The 20,591-nt window shown below is 47.9% G+C and overlaps 1 protein-coding gene across 1 annotated transcript in view; it reads left to right on the top strand.

The window, feature by feature from the left end:
* Positions 1–20,591, top strand: part of LOC126543018 (neurotrimin-like) — a 412,056-nt gene that overhangs the window by 118,675 nt on the left and 272,790 nt on the right. The gene's annotated exons all lie outside the window — the stretch shown is intronic.

Here is a 20,591-nt window from a genome sequence, read left to right as displayed (position 1 = left end):
GAGGCCATTCTTAATCAAATCAAATCAAATCAAGTTTATTCATTACGAGAAAGCAAATGGTTACATTTTTGTTTTACAGACGAGGGTCCTAACGTCGAAGACTGTTACTGGGACCCTCCATGGCTAACTATAGGAAAAAAGTTGCATAGGTGGCAGGACAGAAATAAAATTTACAAAATGGACGCCGAGAGAAACAAATAGGTGAAGTGCAGCAACAGAAATGGTGATTAGGACTACAATGTACAGTATTACTATTAACAAATAAATACAAGATCAGCATACAACAGAACCTTTAAATTATGTAAAGAAGGAAGAGAACGAAATAGACAAAAATATAATCGGCAGACCAAATGAACATAAAGTGCAAATATCCAGTGCGCTAAAAATATACATATAGAAAATTTCAACAGACATAAAAAGTAAAAGAATACATAAAAAGAAGCTTTTATAAACAAAACGACTAAAGGCAACGGCAAGCATGTGAATAGCAAAACATAGGAAAAACAATGATGAGAATTAATAAATAAAAAAAATTTGGAACCATAATTGCGTCAATGCGTCAAAAGTAAATTTTTAAAGGATTTTTTGAAGGCATAGAACGAAGTGAGTGATTTTATCTTTGATGTTAAGCTGTTCCATAAAGATATGCAAGCAAAAGATAATGTTATTTTACCATAATTGGTACAAAAACGAGGCAGTAAAAATATCTGTCAAAGGCAAATCAAGTTTAATTGTAGTTATGTGTGTCATTTAAGTCAATGAATTCGTAAAGCAATTAGTCGTTAAGTAATTTGAAAAATAGGATTGTTAAGCTATATTGAAACAAGTGAACCGTGTGCTTCAAGTTTGGTGAACGAAATGCTGTGATTAATCGTGCAAAAGCTTTAGTGAAGTCTACAACGACAGAGCCAACGATTTTATTACACTCTATACATTTATTATTAAAATCGGTTAAAGAGAGCAATGCTAAGCAAGTAGAACATCAGGAAAAAAAAACGAACTGACAGGGATTAATTATACTAAATTTTTCAAGGTAGTTATTTAAACGTTTAACTAATAAGTGATGCTCTTGATGGTCTTGAGATAGTCACATGTTTATATGGATTTCTAATTACCTGCTTTTGAGATCGTTATTTGTGGACACCGACGATGGCCCGGCCGAACGACACTATAGCTGCCGGGGCGCTCGTCAAGGCGGAGCAGTAAGCCCCAGCCTATTCAAGCTAACACTCGTGGGTCTTGCTGAACATCAGCCTACTGTACTCGAGACATCAACTTATGCAGACTCGACATGTGTCTAGACTTCGAGCGTGACACGTCCTCAGATACCTTCAAAAGCAGCATTAATGAAACGCCACGTTGAATATGTCTTTGTATCTTGCACAATTGTTTTTTTATGTTCACCCACTCCTTTCTGTGATGCCTTCTGGCCTTGAAAGTATCGTAAATAAATAAATAAATAAATAAATTAATTATTACGCACAAAATTTCAGAAAGCTGCCACTCTGACAGCGTTGTACTTCCACAATCAAGGCGTCGAAAAGCCATCCAACGAATGTGCACTAGTGGCATTCACTCGCACTCCAAAGACATCCTGCGCTGTCCCTATCAATAGTCACATCATCTCCTATCCCAAGACTGATAAATTTCTTGGCATAAACATTGATGGAGATATCTCTCATAGAGCCCTCGCTTGACATACTTAAAACGGTGCTTTAAAGCAATTCTCCAGCTGTTCAAGTTTCTGGGCTGAAAAACTGGAAATGCCAGTACAAGCCATTTGCGGATTGTGCAGGGCACTCTTTCTTAACAATTAGAGATACCGTACTAACCAACACTTGAGGGACAAATATTCCTGCTATAAAGCCTATACTTGCTCGTGCTCTCAGAGTTCGTCTTGGTTCGCCAGAAGGCGTGTTAATAACGGCAACTATCGCAATCACTAAGTACCAAACAATCGAAACGCCCAATGCGGTGAAGGCGCTTAGAGTGCAAATTAGGCATTTCGCCCGAGCACGTTTCCACCATCTTGCAGGACTGCCTCTAGAGCGGTCACAATTAAGCACCATTTTGTTATCATAATCATCATCATCAGCCTATTTTACGTCCACTGCAGGACGAACGCCACTCCCAGTGGTCTCCAAATACCCCTGTCCTGCGCCAACCGATTCCAACTTACGCTAGCGAATTTCTTAATTTCATCATCCCAGCTAGTTTTCAGCGGTCGTCGACTGCGCTTCCCTTCTCTTGGCACTCATACCGTAACTCTAATGGCCCACTGGTTATCTATCCTACGCATTATAAGGCCTGCCTAGCTACAATTTTTCTATTAATGTTAATTACAATATCGGCTACTCCCGTTTGCTCTCTGATCCACACCGCTCTCTCTCTGTCTCTTGACGGTAGGCCTAACATTCTTCGCTCCATCGCTCTTTGTGCGCTCCTCAACTTGTTCTCGAGCTTCTTTGTCAGTTTCCGAGTTTCTGCTCCACATTTTAGCACCGGTAGTATGCATTGATTGTAGAATTCTTTTCAATGATAGTGGTAAGCTTCCAGACAGGATCTGGCGATGTCTGGCGAATGCACGCCAACCCTCTCTAATTCTTCCGTAAATTTCGTTCTCATGACCAGAGTCCCCTCTGAGTAAGTGACCTGGCAAGCATACGCATTCGCAGACTCCAGAGGCTCATTGGCGACCTTGAACCCTTGTTCCCTTGCCAAACTGTTGCGCATTATCTTCGTCTTCTGGATATTAATATTCAACCTCACTCTTACACTTTCGCTGTTGAGGTGCTCAATCATTTGTTGTAATTCGTCCCCAGTGTTGCTGAACAGGACAATGTAATTTGCAAACCGAAGGTTTCTGAGATATGCACCGTTGATCGTTGCTTCTAAGCCTCTCCAGTTTAATAGCTTGAATACTTCTTCCAAACATGCAGTGAATAGCATTGGAGAGATTGTGTCTCCTAGCCTGACCCCTTTCTTTATAGCTATCTTTCTACTTGTCTTGTGGAGAATCAAGGAAGCTGTGGAATGAATCTTCGTAGATAATTTCCAAGTTTTCACGTATGCCTCCTGTAATCCTTGATTACGTAATGCATCTATGACTGTTGGAATTTCTACGGAATCAAATGCATTTTCGTAATCTATGAAAGTGATATCGAGAGGTTGATTTGACTCTCCAGTTTTCTCGATTACCTGATTGATGACATGGATGTGCTCGTTGTAGTGTATCCCTTCTTGAAGCCTGCCTGTTCTCTTGGTTGAGTGAAGTCAAGTGTTGCCCTTATTGTAATTGAAGTTATCTTGGTTGATAGGTTAGACAATACTGGAAGTAAGCTAATGAGCCTATAAATATTAAGTTCTTTAATTTCCTCGTTTTGTGGATTAGCATAATGTTTGCATTCTTCCAGTTGTCTGGAACCCTTGAAGTCGTGAGACATTTCGCATAAAGGGCCGCAAGCTTTTCAATCATGATATCTCCTCCATCTTTGAATAAATCAACTGTTATTTCATCTTGTCCGGCCGCTTGCCCCCGTTTCATGTCTTCCAAGGCCCTTGCAACTTCATCGCGAGTTATAGAAGGGACCTCTGTATCTTGTTCCTTACTACTCGAACGAAGGTAGCGTGGCGGCTCTGGGTACTTACTGTACAGGTCAGTATAGAACACTTCGTCTTCTTTTAATATGTCATCGAAATTTCTAATGATACCTATTTGCTTTGATATTGATGATTATGTGATGCGATCTCTAATTGCTGCGTCATCGTTCTATCACGTTTCAACCCCGCAATTAGGCCATCAATTCCTCCTTGTTCGATTCGATCTGTAGTGCGCCGTGCCTGGAACCAGAAAAAAAAATCTGAGCTGTTCATATGTTCGTAAATAGCTATCTGTACTCCTTCTGCACGAAAGGTAAGACGACATAGTACATATTTATACTTATGACTTCCCTGTTCGTCTGGCGCCGTGGGTTTCTGAGTAAGAACAACTACAATCAGTTTCAAGACGTGTTACCCGATGACATGGACGACTGCAGAACTTACAGCTCTTCGCCCTGCACTTCGTCTTGTCAGCCAAGAACCACTTTGGTAATAGGCTGTATTCATCGACTCGAAGGCACCACTGCCGTCTTTACTATCCTTTCCGCGACGTGGACCAAATGCACAAATGGTTTTAAAGATTACAGAACTCATCCTTACATTGTCGGAGAAAGCACACCACGTTACATTTCAGTGGCTTCCAAGCCTCTGCAACGTTACAGGTAACGAGCGCTTCGATAACGCTATCAGGCCAGGTCTTCAATGCAGCAAATACGAGTTAGTACCATTATCAAGGTCAGATATCGCTAAAAAACTTTGAGTCCTGGCTCGAAATACCACCTGTTGAACACGCCAAGTTTTCAAAACAACTTACTGCACCAGCTGGACTGTTTGCTCAGGTTTCGCGCCTCAACAGATTTTACCCCATCTGAGACCACCCTGCTTTGTTGGCTATGCCAATCGACGGCTATGACGTATTGCAATGGCGGACACAACTCGTGGGATGACTGCGGCCGCGAGGGGGCCTTTCAACCCGTCCAGTGTGACTGTCCTCGCTGCAGTGCGCAGAGTTGGCCGCGCAATAGCGCTACCTTGCTTTGATCAAAGACCATTATCAGAGCAAGCCATTCTGGAATGCCGGCATCATAAGCCATCGTCGCTGAGGGTGACGAAGGCAGTGCTACAGTTTCATTTAAAGCAAAAGATCTGCACGAATGGGTTTTGTCTGAATTGGTATTCGTTGTGCTGCATGTGATCCTGTGCTGCTGTACTGTGTGCGGTAATAGTAACCGGCTGTGAGCTCGTGTCTGTGCTCCGTGTCTCTTTTTCTCAACTTGATTCTTACATTTTTCGCTACCGCTGCCTCGTACCCCGTGCAGGATAGCAAACCGGATTTATTGTTCTGGCTTGACAGCCCTACCTTTGCTATTTCTTCGGTTTCTCTCTCTCTCTTTCATTGATATCCTCATCGTCAACTGCAGTACCCCTCACTATCATTAATATTCGTGACATTTCGCGATCTGAGTTCGATTCCATATCCACAACCAATAATAACAGGTTTCTGAGTGAGAGCATGAGCGCATGTACCAAAGAGTAACATTGCGGGCACTGCAGCACCACTGAGAAAAGTTATCAGAACGGGAACATTTTCCGCAATTAGTCCTCAGCTTTCCAAGGAAGACAAGTGGGTCCCTAGTGGACAACCATACTTCTGGTGCCGCCGTGCCCAGCGCCTGTGAAGTAGTCGGATGGTCCATTTACACTGCGTGGTCTGCTGGGACGCCATCTGCAGGCCAAATCCGCATCACTCGGTGCAAGGTGATGCAGAACGTTGATAGGAATGGCAACAAAGTTCCCGCACGTCGTTCTTGCACGTGTGGAAATGCTACATAGCTGTCAGATACAGAAGTATGAATGGCTTTTCCATCTTATTCCTGATAACGAGAAAAGGCGGGAACGCGCCTCAGGTGTTCGTATAATTGCTATCACATTAAAATGAAACAGTTACCTTGGAAACTATACCTGCGTCATGACTTGTCAAATATTCCCAAGAGCTCTTTCTTCGGTGCTTTCTTATGTCGCGATGGCTTTATTGTTTCCAAAGTTTCCCTTTCTATCGGATGTCAGAACACATGAGTAGCCGAGGCGCCAACATCATATATCAAGCGAGTCGATAAACCTTGCAAAGCTTAGAGCTTAGGAAAAATAGTATGATAAAGCTTTATTGAAAAAGGGATGGCTCATCGGCCTATTAAGGGTAATGCAATCGCGGAATTGGGAGATAAGGGCAGTGCCAGCCACCGAGGAATGCTTCTCCACATGGTGTAACAAGGCGTAGGATCTCGGTTTTGCAGCAAAGGCGGGCAGCGTTCGCAGAACACTGTCATTGTCCACCGAGGGACGGATCCACTCCTTGAAACTGACCATTTGCCCCATGTGTTTTCTTCGGAGGGCTGCATACTTTGGGCACTCCCACAGAAAGTGCCTGATGCTTGGCACAGCTGCCATTTTAAACGCTGGGAAACTTCTTTGTATTGGTGGTAGCTCTTCCGTAGTCTTGCCCGGAAGGTGTCTTCTTTCCTTCTGTGCACGCCAGCGTGCAAGTACATCCGGGGTCAGTGCAGTACCGGTGCGGGCCTTGTGCACAAGTGCTTGACACGCGCGCGACAAACCTGCGGACAGTGGATCTTCCTTCGGCATGTGTTGTTGTATGCGTTCATGGAGCTGCCGTCACCTCTGTCGTTGTTCTAGGAAGAATGTATCTTCATTGCAGTCAGTTTTCAGGGGCACAAGAGTTGCTACGTCGCTGCTGCGGTTTAGGGTAGTATCGCGCTCGCCGAGGCGAGAGTGCAGCTGTGTTGCCTGGTATACTCCGCAGTGTCCGGGAGCCCACCACATCACCTGAGATTCGACTGCGTGCACCTCCTGCGCAGCCTCCTGCTTGCCTTTCATGTTTTCCTTGCGATGAGTTAGTGTGGGGAGCTCGTAATACGCGCGCCGCCGCCTGACTCTCGGTATATATTGTAATTTGGGAAGTAGCTGGAGGTTCTTCGAGGGGTTTGTGCAGTGCGTCACAGATAGCCAGCAGTTCGACCGTGAGTACGTCTAGTGGTTCTTGATTACCAAATACGTACTCTCGGGCGCGCGTGGTACCAGCGTCGAGACGGTGTATACCAACTGCGGTTCACGTACCGTCGGGCGTCGTGCGGAAGGCAGCGTCCACATAAAAGCGAGTGGCACAGGAACTGGCTCGGCTCTCCATGTGCACATTTGCGCAGAACTTCCTGCGCTCTGGGCGGCGGCGGCGCGGGTCCATGTGCCTTGGGAATGGTCGTGAGTCAGCCAGTTGCGTATGTGTCTCCCACGGTGGCGTCAGTTGCGGGCTCTAACTCCGAGTCTGGGATTTCTCCAAGATCGCGTAGCAAAGCGGGGCCCTGGTGAGGTGAGTGGCTTCGGAGCTGGTATACATTGCGCCTATGTTCGATAGTGTGTTCAAGTGGTGGCGATTGCGCATAGCATCCCAGATCGTTCCGCCGTGCATGGCGCGGCAGCCCGGTGACAACGCGGAGTGCTTCGTTGTACAGCACCTCCAGCTGCTCAACGTGTTGTTTCCTCAGTCTGTACGTAAAAGCTCCGCATGTTGCACGGGACACCAGCGTAGCCAGCACAAGCTGGCGGGCTTGGTTCCGGCCGCTCCGACGCGCCACGATATTCGCTGTATCAGATGAAGAATCCGGCGCCAAGTTGGACGTAGCTGTCGGATCCGTCTGCTGCTATGGGTACTCCAAGGATTTTCACACAGCCTTCAGTCACTGAGTACATGGGCGTGCCCGTGAAGTGTAAGGTACTTTGTGCCGGAGTTCCTCGTGGGCACCAATGGTGATGTATGAGGTCTTTTCAGGGAGGGACTCATCCCCTGTTTTCGAGGAATGCTGTAGTCATGTCCAGCGCTGTTTGCAGTGCCACCACTCGGTCGGTGATTTCTTTCTCGCAACACGTCCACAGCGTAATGTCGCCTGCGTAGATTGTGAAATCCATTTCATCCACTTCCTCGAGCTGCCAGGCTAGACGGACCATTGCCATGTTGAGAGCGGCGGAGAAAGGATGGCTCCTTGCGACACGCCTACTGCATTACTGTAGCGTCGTGTCGTCGCGAGCCCTCCAAAAAAGCCTTGATGAAGTTAAGTGTGCCGCCACTTAGCCCTGCCGCGTGAGCAGCGTCTATCACCGCCTCATGCGTCTCTATCACCGCCTCACCGCTCGTAGTTGGCTATCTTTTCCCTGAAGGCTGCGCAACCAATGGCTCGATTTGCCGTCTGGGTCTTCGGTTGGCGGCATTATAAAGGTCGATCCAGATCGGGTAGTGGTCGCTACCTATAATGTCTGGGTGACATCGCCATTCCTGCACATGTCCTGGTGGCGGCAACGTCAGGTCAGGTGTTGCGTGGCGCTGGGTGTAGTGCATGACGAGTTGGGTAGTCAAGATCGTTCTGCAGAAGTAGCTCGGCTCACTCCGCTGTTTCTACCAATGCGGTGCCTCGAACGGACACGTGGTCGTCGTTCCGCTACTTCTTATGGAATGCGTTGAAGGCTCCTCCGATTAACAGGCGCTCTCTTGGGTACCGGTTCTGCAGGTCGGCTATCCAGTCGAATTTACCGGACTGGAGCCTGCACGTATCGGGCCGCATCATCACCGTCACGTAGACGGTGATGACGCTAGAGCGACTGTCCAGTTTGCATCGAACGGTCACGACTTCCTGGTGCGTTGTGCAGTACGTGGAAGTGTCAATTTGTACCTGTGGCACTAAGGTATGCACAAACACTGCAACTTGGGCCGCCACGTCTTGCGGCTGCCGTCGTGTTGGATACTCGGTTGGAAGTAGCCAGTGTAGTCTCGTATGTTCGCAGACTGACCACGCATTTCCTGCAGCAGAAGGGCTTGTGGGTAGACCGTCTGTGTGAAAAGCAAGTTCAGCTCCAGTGCGCACGTCCCGAGTCCGCGACACTTCCACTGGAGAACTGCCGGAGACTCGAAGGGCGATAGAGCTGCATCGTCGGACGACGTGGCTCCTCATCGCTTTGTGGTAGCCATGGTGGCGACAACAGGTTTATGGTGGAACGCCAACGCCCAAGAGAGCTGTCGTCGTGCGTTGTTGCTGGGCTGTCAGAGCTGCAGTTAGCGCTTCAGTTACCGCTTCAGTTACCATCTTAACCAGGGATACCATGTCAAAAAAATGTAGGCCATGTTCCGGCTCCTGCTCTTTTAATTTTTTGTGAAAGCAGCGTCTTGCACTTTTGCCCTGCCGTTGGTTCGAGGCCGACTGGTTGGACTCTCGCTGAACGTGTTGTTTAGGTTCGCCATGCTGTGGCGCCTGCTTACCTTGACATTCACCTTCGTCTGGAGTGGTTGCTTGTCTTTCTATGTCGGCCTCGTTTCGACCTCCTACGCATTTCTAGGTTTCGACCTCGTACGAGGTTTCGACCTCGTACGCATTTCTCACTATCGCTAGCTGTGATGTAAGTTCTTTCATGGCCGCTTCAATCCGGCTAATTCCTGCTTGCAACCTCGTAAGCTGTGATGATTCCGCGTCTACAGCAGTTCCTGCATGTATTTGGATAGACCGCTTTTGATTCCCTGCCAATGGATCAGCATATATGACACTTTCTTATGTGGTGTCTTAGAAGATTTGATATTCCAAGGGGCTGTTTCAACTACTATAGTTGTCGCGGTAGAGCGGCAACGGGAGTGGGATTGCTTGCGGCCGACCCTACTGTTCGTCCGGCGTCTCGACTTGTTGCTTCAGCGATGTGGTTTAACCGCTTTCTTCGATTTTTCCTCTCTGGCGATCTTCGTGGTTCATGTTGCATCTGTGGACAAGTGGCCGTCTTCGTTGCACAAGCGACAATGAGAACCAAAGGCTGGGCAATGTTCACTGCCATCCGAATGAGGTGTGCCGCACAACGCACGTACAGCTGGATGGGGGCAGATGTCCAGTTTGTGGCCATGCTTATGACAGTTTTTGCACACTAGAACGCCCGGTACGTATGGGCGGGCAGGCAACAACTGTCCATGGTTCGCTATGCCGTGTGGCAGTAACAGTATGTCCATGGGGACTAACACTGTGCCGTTATTGCACATGCGACGCATCGCCACCACGCTACCTTGTTCCGAATCGATTGAATGTAGTAGACTCTCTTCAGTCTCCTCGGGGGTTGTGCCCCGGGCGACGAGGCGACGCATGCCCGCGGTAGGGGCGTGGTCAACGATTACGTGCATTGGTGGTTGTCCCAGCCAGTCGATCTTCTTCAGTCTATTGAGACTGGATGAGGCGTGTCCTTCGTTGTAGATATGAATCTTGGCCGTTTTGCTAAAACGCTCATGTTTCCGCGTGAGGTGCGGCGTCCAGCGTCCCGTGGGCGATAGGGCCGCGAGCGCACTTTCCACAACGTGAGCCGGAGCCTCGCTCAGCGGGGTGAACTGTGAGTATCGTACTTGCTGAAGTCTGCCTCTCTTGATGAGCTCCGGTCCTGGGTGCGCGAGAACGGCGTCCCTTGCGTGGCACGTCAAACCACGGAGCGTTTTTGTCTGCTGCATCTGGTGACTGGTCCCGTGCCTACCATTCCGCCTGGTACTTCGAAGTCACCGGCTGACAGAGTCGCGGAGTGTGCATCCCTTCGTCGGAGTCCTCCGTCGTTCTCGAACGCTTCCTTTCGCGCGACTTGGATCGAACAAGGGCTGTGGGCTGACTGGCGGTCACGTTCTTCACGGTGGGTGCTTTTGTTTCTCTTGTTGATGTGGCCAATTGGCTCTCCTGTAGAGCGCCCACTTCCATTCTGACAGTCCTGTTGGTTATTGAGTTTTGAGAATCGGCGTTCATGGCGTCGGTTAGGCTTGATCGCACCGGCAGCGGCGATCAGAGTGGCCACTGTGCGGCCCAACGCGGACCAAAGTTCAACAAAATTTTGGCACACTGACCGGATGGTTTGATGTCTTCGGAGGCACTGCAGACGTTCAGTTGCTAGAGCCATAGGAAGGTCTATCCGAGTGCGGAGCGCATTACGCATGCAGCATTTGTCGACATAACTTGGCTTGGCTTCCCTTATAAAAAAAAATTAATCAGAGGTATTGAAGGAATGAGCAGCTGCGACACGGGATCGTACCATGCTGCGCAGTTGCAATGGAGGCGACCAAGAGTGATGAAGCATGAAGTGCTGCTAGAGATGTGTCGCGCACGGTGTGAGCGCTCCGACACGGCTGCGCGAACGAAGGCGTTTACTACTTGCGCTTCGCCGTTATTTTATCTCCTTCCGGGTTGTAAAAGCCAACGCGTGTCCTATGCCTGAATCGATCTGAGAACCTAATAAAACGAGAACCCAAGCACCGCTCCATCGTCAAGGCAGGAAGGACTCCGAGGCCTCATCCCTCCCATCCCTACAACTCTATGTACCACTTGGGCGGCTCATATGCAGAGCAGTTTCAATCCCGGACCCTCTCCTGGTGAGTGGCTAATGAGATAGGGTGATGGAGAATAAGAAATAAGATAAAAAATGAGCGTGAGCTTCAGGAACCAACGCAACACTGCCACGCCGTGGTAATCGGTGCTTCCAGCGGCACTTTTGTCGGAGTATTTCTTTTTACTATGTAGAAGCTCAATCTTTTCTGGTGATTGTGATCAAGCTCAGCTATTGTCTCTCGGTCCCCCACCCCCTTCTGCACTATTAGGGTATAACTAAAGTCTAGTTAACGTGCTTGCCTTTGCTTTCCCGCCCTCTCAATACACTGCTACCTTGTTTCTGTGTAGTAGCGCGTTCTCAAAAAGGGTTTCTTTGGTCGTTCACGCTTATTACCCACCAATTTTTTCGCTATGTCATTCGTGTCGCAGATTTATTTGCATAATCACTCGTACGGCGTGCACTTTTACGATTGACAAAAGCAGGGAATGTTTTCCGCGTCTATTTACCTGCCCTGGGTCTGCAAGAACTCGTCCTTCGCGCCTCTGTTATTAGAGCGGCGCATTTCCTCTCTCAGGCGCTGAATAACCAGCGCTGGCACCGAGTGGCATGTGCGCCAATTGAACCGCTACCTTTTCTTTTCTTTCGCTCCGGCTCGTCGTATCGAGTAAGGAGGAGATAGCGGGAATGCCACCAACGGCTAACGCATTGTAACACATATTCTCGTCGACTTATATCGTCGCACATATTCTTGTGTCCGTGTTCACCATAGTTGTGCTTTGAATGTGGCACTCTTGAGGGACCTCGTTTACACGTGTCATAGAATATTTATTATTTTAGTGAACAGCCCATGGACAGCTATAGAAATAACTTTTGTCGTGGTTATGTCAACATTAACGGCTTGAGCGCAACTATCTTTTCAGAGACGAGGAGTACCAGTGCCAGCTGCAGGCACTAACATCTTCCTGAATGCAATTAATAAAGGAGCGCATCAAAGCATTGTGTATCTCCGGCGCAAGCAGATTAAAAAGCTGTGCTGTAGCGACAGTACGTTGACACACGAAGAAAGATACTAGGTATCCAGGAAACGCAATCGCGTAGTCGGGCGTTAAAATACACGGTTCTTCTACACGCACACTGAGCGGCAGCGAATGAGCCGTCCCTGATATGCATCAAACAAACGCTTATCTATATAGGCTCTCCAAACCACCATCAATGCTTCTCAACGAGGTCGCCTGTGCTGTCTATTCAAAGGGTATCACTGTGTACCTGCCCGGCCAGCATAACCGATCCAGTGTCACGAAAAAATGCCTCCATTGTTCTTCTTCTTCTTTTTTTTAGCGTTTAACAAGCCGCGCCTCTTTTCGATGAGTGAGGGAAAGATGAGACTGTACATAAAAAAAGAAAGACAGGAAAGAAGAAGTCATCGGCTCTGCATTTTTCACAAACGGCTCGGTGTGGGACGACAAGAGAAAATCAAGAGAAAGTGTCTATCGCTTGTGTGCATTCTTCAATGGCCTATACGCAGTGGAGATGCAGTCGCTTCATCGCTGACGCATTGCCACTCGCGCAGACCTCCTCTGGTCGCGCACGTGTTTATAAGCGTACGTGAGCGCGTACATGCGAGGCTGCAGGCGGGCATTAAAAGCTACTCGCAGATACTTCCATCTCCCGTCGGTTTCATCGCCGCCATATAAAGCCCACGATTTTCCGCTTAAAGCTTCCTTCTTTATTATTTCGTCATTCTCCTTCTTTTACCTCTTATGGCTGATAGTCGTCGGCACACTATTGTAACGCGAAGCCGTAAACTGGGATTGCCGTCTCTTACTTTTCATTTTGCTTTTGTCATTGCTTTTTCCTATATTTTTTGCTATTGTGTTGCCTGCATGTGAATCATTGTTGTACAGAACGAAATGACGAATACAGAATAAGAGAAAAGGAGAACGAGATGAAAGGAAAGAAAGAAAAAACGAGGAGAAATCCATCTGCCAGTGGTAGAGGGAATGTTTTCTTTCCTTTAATTCGCGTTGTTTGCGCATCGATTCCTTTGTTCCAATTTTTTCGGCAGATGAAAGTGATGGAGTGTGTCAGTGTAGCCGTGCGTGCGCTCATAAAGAAGCCTGGTCTCCACACGCGCTTCTTAAAATAGACGCATTTCTAGGCGAGAGTGATATTGCACAACGATTTCAACAATAATGGGCTACTAATACGAATTTTACCGAGGCGATGAGAAACAGCGATCTGCAACTCAGCACGTGGATCAAAGGTTTGAATACCAGTGTGATAATTTGTGTGCACCATAATCTTTCTTTTTCTTCTTTCTATAAATATAATTATCTTATTATTCTCTCCTCCCTGAAGAGCAGGCAGGCCCTATGCCCTTTCTATTGGTGGTTGCCAGACTGCTTCTTCCCTTATATTGATGAATTTCCATCGCATATATGTTTCCAAACCAAATAATAATAATAATAATAATAATAATAATAATAATAATAATAATAATAATAATAATAATAATAATAGTTATTATTATTATTATTATTATTGTGAGCATTATATTGCTCCTTCATCTTCTTCACCTGTATATATTCATCATCATGGCCAGCGTAATCGTCTGCAGCGCGTGACCTGAAAAATAAACCGTCGAGGTTTAACAGCCGTCTCGCAAATGGCGGAGGCTGCTCTCGATCCTTTGGTCCTCTACGACTTCGAGTTTCCCTGGAGCTTCGTTCAGGTCGCCGCTTGCTCTACCGTTCGGCCACCATGCCCCACGAAGATCCACGGTGTCACCGTCTCTGCCCCACCGCCCGTTCCTTCATGGACCGTCAGCACACGGCAGCGCGATACCACCATGTTCGCTGCCCTTCGTAGTGACGACGTTGAGGACTGGCTGGACAATTATGACCGCGTGAGTGAGTCTAACCGGTGGGATGATATGCACAAGCTTCGCAACGTCGCATTCTACCTTACTGACGTTGCCAGGACTTGGTTTCTTAACCATGAGAGCACCTTGCCTGACTGGGCGGCATTTAAACACCAGCTTCGGCAGATTTTTGGCGCTCCCAACGTCTGCTCTGAGGTCGCCAAGAAAAATTTTGATGGACGCACGCAACTTCCCGGGGAAACATACACATCTTATATCGAGGACATCCTCCCCCTTTGTCGCCATGTTGACGCCACCATGACAGAATCTGATCGCGTTCGACATATCCTAAAGGGCCCACGTCGAGTTCAACGCACTGGCGATCAAGAATCCGAATACCGTTAATGATGTGATCGCGACTTGCCAACACCTGGGCGCCATCCGTTTACCAGCTGTCGCCGGCAACGCGCCCCCTCCCTCGGATACGGACCTGCGTATGCTGATTCGGACTCTCATACGCGAAGAGCTTCAAGCGTGTGGCCTGCTCAGTCCTCCCGTTCTCCAGCCTCAACCTTCGTTTCCTGGCCTGCGCGGCATCATCAAAGAGGAGCTGTCCTCCATGACCTGCGCTGCGAGCTGTGCCCCTCCTTCGCCATCCACCTCGTATGCTCAGGTTGCGGTTACGCAACCAGCGTTCGTTCAGACTGCTCTTCCTGCTCCTGCTACTGCTCCCAACCATCTGGCGACTCTAGCACCCTGTCCACCCGCTACTGAATTTTACACTACCCGGCCTATACCCCGCAACATTTGTCATTATTGCTCTATTCGTGGGCACATATCGCGTTTTTGCCGAAGACGACAACAGGACGAACGTCGTGGCTACGATGTTTATGAGAGAGACCCGTTGCTTCATACGAGTCCCTACCAGCGCCGGCTTTCCCCACGCTCACTTTCTCCACCTACCGAAGCGCCTGGCAACTACCGTCCAGGGCGCCGCCGCTCGCCCTCCCCTCTCCAACGCTCGAGATCACCCTTGCAACCGGCCACCCGCACTTCTGACTACCGATCGGAAAACTAGATGGTGCAGTTTTGGGAGGGAAAACTGCATGGCTAGCACAGACTACAATTCCTCCAGCGTGCCCGGACAATACTTTACTCGTGTGTGTAGAAGGTGTACCAGTTCTAGCATTGATTCATACAGGAGCAGCTATTTCTATTATTCACGCCGACTTGTGCTCTCGTCTACGCAAAGTTACTGCACCTTACAATGGAGCTCTTCTTCGTGGTGCAAATAATGTTGCGATTCAGCCATCGGCGCAATGCACCGTTCGAGTTTCGATCGATGGGATACGCCACCATATCCAGTTCGCAGTGTTGTCTTCCTGTGCTCGCATGCTTATGCTAGGGTGGGACTTTCTTTCTTCGGCGTCTGCCTCCATCTCGTGTCGTCAGCGCCTCGTTACCTTGACAGAGACCAACAATTCTGACGACGTGTACGAACCGTGCCTTCATTTACGAACTGCTGACCATTGTATGGTGCCACCTGGCCGCGAAAAACTTCTTGTAGTTAACTCTGACATCACCGATGGCGTTGTTTTAGCTGTACCGTCAGCCCGCTGCCTATCCAAAGGGATTGCTCTGGCACCCAGCCTTGTTCGCTTCATCAACGGCACGTCCACTTTGGATGTATTCAACCCATCCACTGAGCCAGTACTGCTTCCTAAAGGCGCTGTTGTCATGGGCGTCTCGGACACTCAGCCTGTCTCTGTGTTTAGCTCGACTACTGCTGTTTCACAACCACCCACAGCTATAGATCCGGCACCTGATTCTGTTCTCGCTAGTGCCATCAGCAACGATCGATCGCCACAGCAGACGGGGCAGTTACTGGCGTTGTTGTCCAAGCATAAAGACTCCTTCGACGTCCACTCTCCTCTTCTGGGACAGACTTGTGCGACGGCTCATCGCATAAACACAGATGTCACTTCTATCGTGTGCCGGCGGCCATATCGCGTTCCTTCCACCGAACGCCAGATCATGGATACGCACGTTGCCGACATGCTGAAACGTAGCATAATCAGCTCTTCCTCAAGCCCTTGGTCGTCACCTGTCGTTTTGGTGCGTAAGAAAGACGGCTCAGTACGATTTTCCGTAGACTACCGTGCCTTGAACAAAATAACGCGCAAAGAGGTATATCCACTGCCCCGAATCGATGATGCGTTAGATACATTACAAGGCGCTGATTATTACTCCAGCCTTGATCTACACTCCGGATACTGGCAGATCCCCATGCACGCAGCAGACAAGGACGAAACTGCCTTTCCCATACCCGATGGACTTTATGAATTTAACGTAATGCCTTTCGGCTTGTGTAATGCTCCCGCCACATTTTAGCGGATGATTGACACCGTACTATGCGGCCTAAAGTGGAACACTTGCTTATGTTACCTTGACGACATCATATATTCGTCGACCTTCCATCAGCACTTCCAGCGCCTCTACGAAGTCCTGACATGCCTATGAGCTGCTGGCCTTCAGCTGAATATAAAAAAGTGCCACTTCGCCAGCAAAACCATTAAAGCACTCGGACACCTTGTCAGCAAGGAGGGCCTTCGACCCGACCCCGATAATATTATCGCTTCCCCAGGCCTCAACGCTCCAAAGACTTGCGTAGCTTCCTTGGCCTAGCTTCGTATTTCCGACGCTTCATACGTAATTTTGCCACCAGTGCGGAGCCGCTCCATCAACTCCTTCCTTCTGGAGCTCCCTACGTATGGTCGTACGAATGCCAAACTGCTTTCGACGCCCTCAGGCGTGCCCTCATGTCCGAACCTGTGCTTTGTCATTTTGACAACACCGCACCCACTCCATACTGAGGCCAGCGGCCACGGTATCGGCGCTGTTCTTTTGCAACGTCAGAAAAATTCTGAAGAACGTGTGGTTGCATACGCAGGTTTTTCTCTGCAGCTAACAGCTGCAGAGAAAAATTATACGATTACAGAGCAAGAGTGTCTCGCCGTTGTTTGCTCCGTCCGAAAATTTCGGCCTTATCTGCACGGCCGCCACTTTACGGTCGTTACTGATCACCACGCCTTGTGCTGGTTGGCGACGCTAAAGAATTTAACGGGACGTCTCGGCCGTTGGATACTTCGTTTACAAGAATATGACTTCGAGGTTACGTACAAGTCTGGAAAGAAACACCAGGATGCCGATGCTCTCTCTCGATCCACCCGTAAACGGTGGATCGTCACAGCTGTTGACCACTTGACACGGTACGCTGAAACAGCCGCACTATCTTCGGGATCCGCAGATGAGGTTGCAGACTTTTTCTTGGAAGCCATCTTTTTACCGCACGGAGCCCCACGTGTTCTTTTGAGTGACCGGGGCAGGACCTTTCTGTCTAAACTTCTCGACGATGTTCTCTGTGCGCCCAATACCATCCATAAAACGACTTTCAGCTACCACCCTCAATCTAATGGTCTCACGGAGCGCTTTCATCGTACAGCTGTCTCGCATTATTATTATTATTATTATTATTATTATTATTATTATTATTATTATTTATTTATTTATTTATTTATTTATTTATTTATTTATTTATTTAGCGTGTCCAGGAACAACCATAAAGTCTGAGTGCTGGCGCAAGCATACACTAACTACCAAAACAGATAAAACGCTCCAGCGAATTACAAGTAAAAAAAAAAACTATTTAGAAAGCGCGAACGTACAAGAAGGCACAATGTAAATACAAAAACAGAGGAGGGGAAGTTCAGTTGAACAATGTGTCAAACTATGACACAACAACGCAAAGCTTGCAAAACAACAATGACTGTGAGTTTTGAAAAAATATAGAGATAATGAAAATACGCGTTATCAATACTCAGTATTCTGTGGGCGGTTGAGTGTTGGTGATGGCAGGAAGGAACATGGAAAGCTCTACGTTCTCTGGTAGTCTTGCGCGGAATAGCAAAATCGATACAACTGAGGAGTTCGGGGCAGGTGAGGCCACCGCGAAGGAGTTTGAACAAAAACAGGAGGTCAGCGCGATTACGTCACCAACGAAGTAAGGGCAACGAGAACAATTCAACAGTGCTAGAAAAAGGTCCAGTGTCTGTGTTAGCGAAGCGGTGATGATATGTGCTTAGGAACTGTTTCTTGATTCGACCTGTAATGTCACTATTGGATGTAGAGTGTCATTCCATAGTACCGACCCATATTCAAGTTGACGAAGACGGATTGTTGTGTACAATTTACAGAACAGCGTAGGAGAATGGAATTCCCTTGATAGTCTGCAACCATAGCCAAGAAAGCACGTACGCCGAATTGAAACGCGCTTAGTGTGAGCAGGAAAGTCTAAGGTTGTATCATGAAACTACACCGAGATTATTGATCTCCCAGGCCTTACACAATGGTACAGAATCTACAGAATAAGAAAAAGAAATGATTGCTGTTTTTTGTGTGACAGTCTTGACTTCGGTCTTAGCAGCATTCAAGGTGAGGTTGTTTTTGCAGCCTTTACAAAAAGACAACAGATCAGACTATAGGATGGGACAGTCATCAACAGTATGAATTTTCTTAAAAATCTTGATGTCATCGGCATACTCCGAATAACAGACAGAACGTCATTAATAAAAATTAAAAAAGGAGTGGTCCTAATACGGATCCTTTAGGGACGCCGCTAGTTTCCATGTATGAAGAAGACATTTGGTCATTGGCGGTAACATAACATGACCTATCGAGGGGTTAACTGCGCAAGAGTGCACAGGAAAGTGCGTAAGCTTGATCAGAAGTAGCGAGTGGCTGACTACATCAAAAAACATTTGCTGAGGTCACCGTAAATGGTGTCAACTTGCGTCCTTTGAAGCAGTGGCGCGGAGATCTGTGCCGTGAAACTTGTGAAGTTTGTTATAGTAGAAGGGCCGGTGAGAAATCCATGCTGATTCTGAATAAAGGAGTTGTTCAGAGTAAAGGGTAATATGTTATGAAGAGCGAGCTCAAAAACCATGGGCGTATATATCCGGGGGGGGGGGCCGGAGCAGGGGGACACTCAGAGGTGGCGGGGGGGGGGGGGGAGTAGACCCCCATTGGCACCTCCACTTTTCAAAACCGGAAATACGGGCCCTGGAGTCCCGAGCAAGATCTCTCGAGTCTACAAAAGGCAACTAGAAGCCCTGATAATGGGGGTCTGGCCTCGCCACCAGCTGCACGCGGAACCTCGGCCACATTGGTTCTTCAGGACACACGTCACCGGTATGCGTATAGCACACAGGATCTACTCGATTCCAGCTGATAAATTGCCCCACGTCTTAACATCTGCAGTAGTTTTTCAAGACTTGATCAAAGCATTGATTTGGGCTAGTTGGTCTCTCATAATCTCAATAGTGCAATTGAGGTTCCCAGTATACTTTCAAGACTGCTTGCATTGATTTGGCCGTAAAAGGTTTTCTCGCGGTGAAACAAGAGGCAGCAACGAGCATTCGCATTTTGCTGCCGGCGTTCTTCATCAAGCCAACGTTGTGACATCGAGTGCCCGTGGTCATCGAGTGATACATGTTTATATTTGCTTGTGCGCCCGTCAGGCCATGCTTATCATAGGCGAATCTACCGGGGGGAAGGGAGCATGCTCCCCCCGCAACAGTTAGAACGGCAAAGCAGGTCATTTGCCAGCCCCTGATCCCCCACCCCCCACCCCCCACACACACGTGCGTTTGAAAGCGGGCACTGTCGGCTGCATACTGGCAAATTCAAGAAAACAGCTGATCCTAAGCTTGCTCTCACAATTGCGCCCACATAAGTGCGATTCCCTTCTTACGTATCTTTTGCGTGGGCAGTTATGGACCGACTTTCAGGTCTCCCTGCCACGTGCTATAGCAGATGATGCTCAGCCGGCCGCACTAAAAGGGTACTTCGCGGTGCGAGCTGCCTGTGGGCTGCGCCTTGCAAATTGGCAGTCCAAAACAAGTTTACTATCCCTTGAATCATCCAGTGTTTGTTGGGGCCGCCTAACCTAACCATTTATAAAAACATTAAATCACATTTGCTTGAATAATTTACCTGCACTTTATCAGTGTTGCTATTTTAGCGATATTGCCGTTAGATTCATTGGCATTTTTGTCTGTTTATGGCAAAGGCTTCTATTTAGCAATCGGCGACATATTTAGTGACTTGAATGAGCAATTGGCGATATGTTTACCGACTTACAAGTTAGAAAAGTTGCTTCCAAAATGGCCTTGTAGAACGCCGCTTATTATTCGAAAGCTGCATGTATATGGCCGAAACTCGCTGTGCGATGCATAGGCTCCGTTGCTGCATAACAACGTTTGCCTTCACGCTGGTAGCCTTCACATTGTGATTGTGCTTTACAACACAGTGGTCACCATAGAATTCATATTGTGCTCGGAAAATTGACGTTTCTTTATTATTTACGAAACCAATTTCACTGCGTTCAAACGCTGCGGTTTCAGTGGTGTCCCTAATGAATTTGATTGGTGGACGCGCTCAAACGTGTCAGTAAGCTAATTTACCAAAACCAAATGGAATAAATTGTATATTCAGATTTAGAACACAGCATGTGAATAAGGCATATCGACTACATAAAAAAGGCGTAGATATCAGAAAGGTTGAGCTCGCTTACGCGTGTCTGATGAAATCGCTTCCGTTTCTCATGTCTTTCGGACTAAGTACTTCACGGCGGAATTCAGGCAGATCAAGGGAAAAAGTGTAGTAGTTGTTGACCTGT

The sequence above is a fragment of the Dermacentor andersoni genome, chromosome 2, assembly GCF_023375885.2.
Source record: "Dermacentor andersoni chromosome 2, qqDerAnde1_hic_scaffold, whole genome shotgun sequence".
Classification (NCBI taxonomy): Eukaryota; Metazoa; Arthropoda; class Arachnida; order Ixodida; family Ixodidae; genus Dermacentor; species Dermacentor andersoni.
This window is presented reverse-complemented; position numbering and strand designations above follow the sequence as displayed.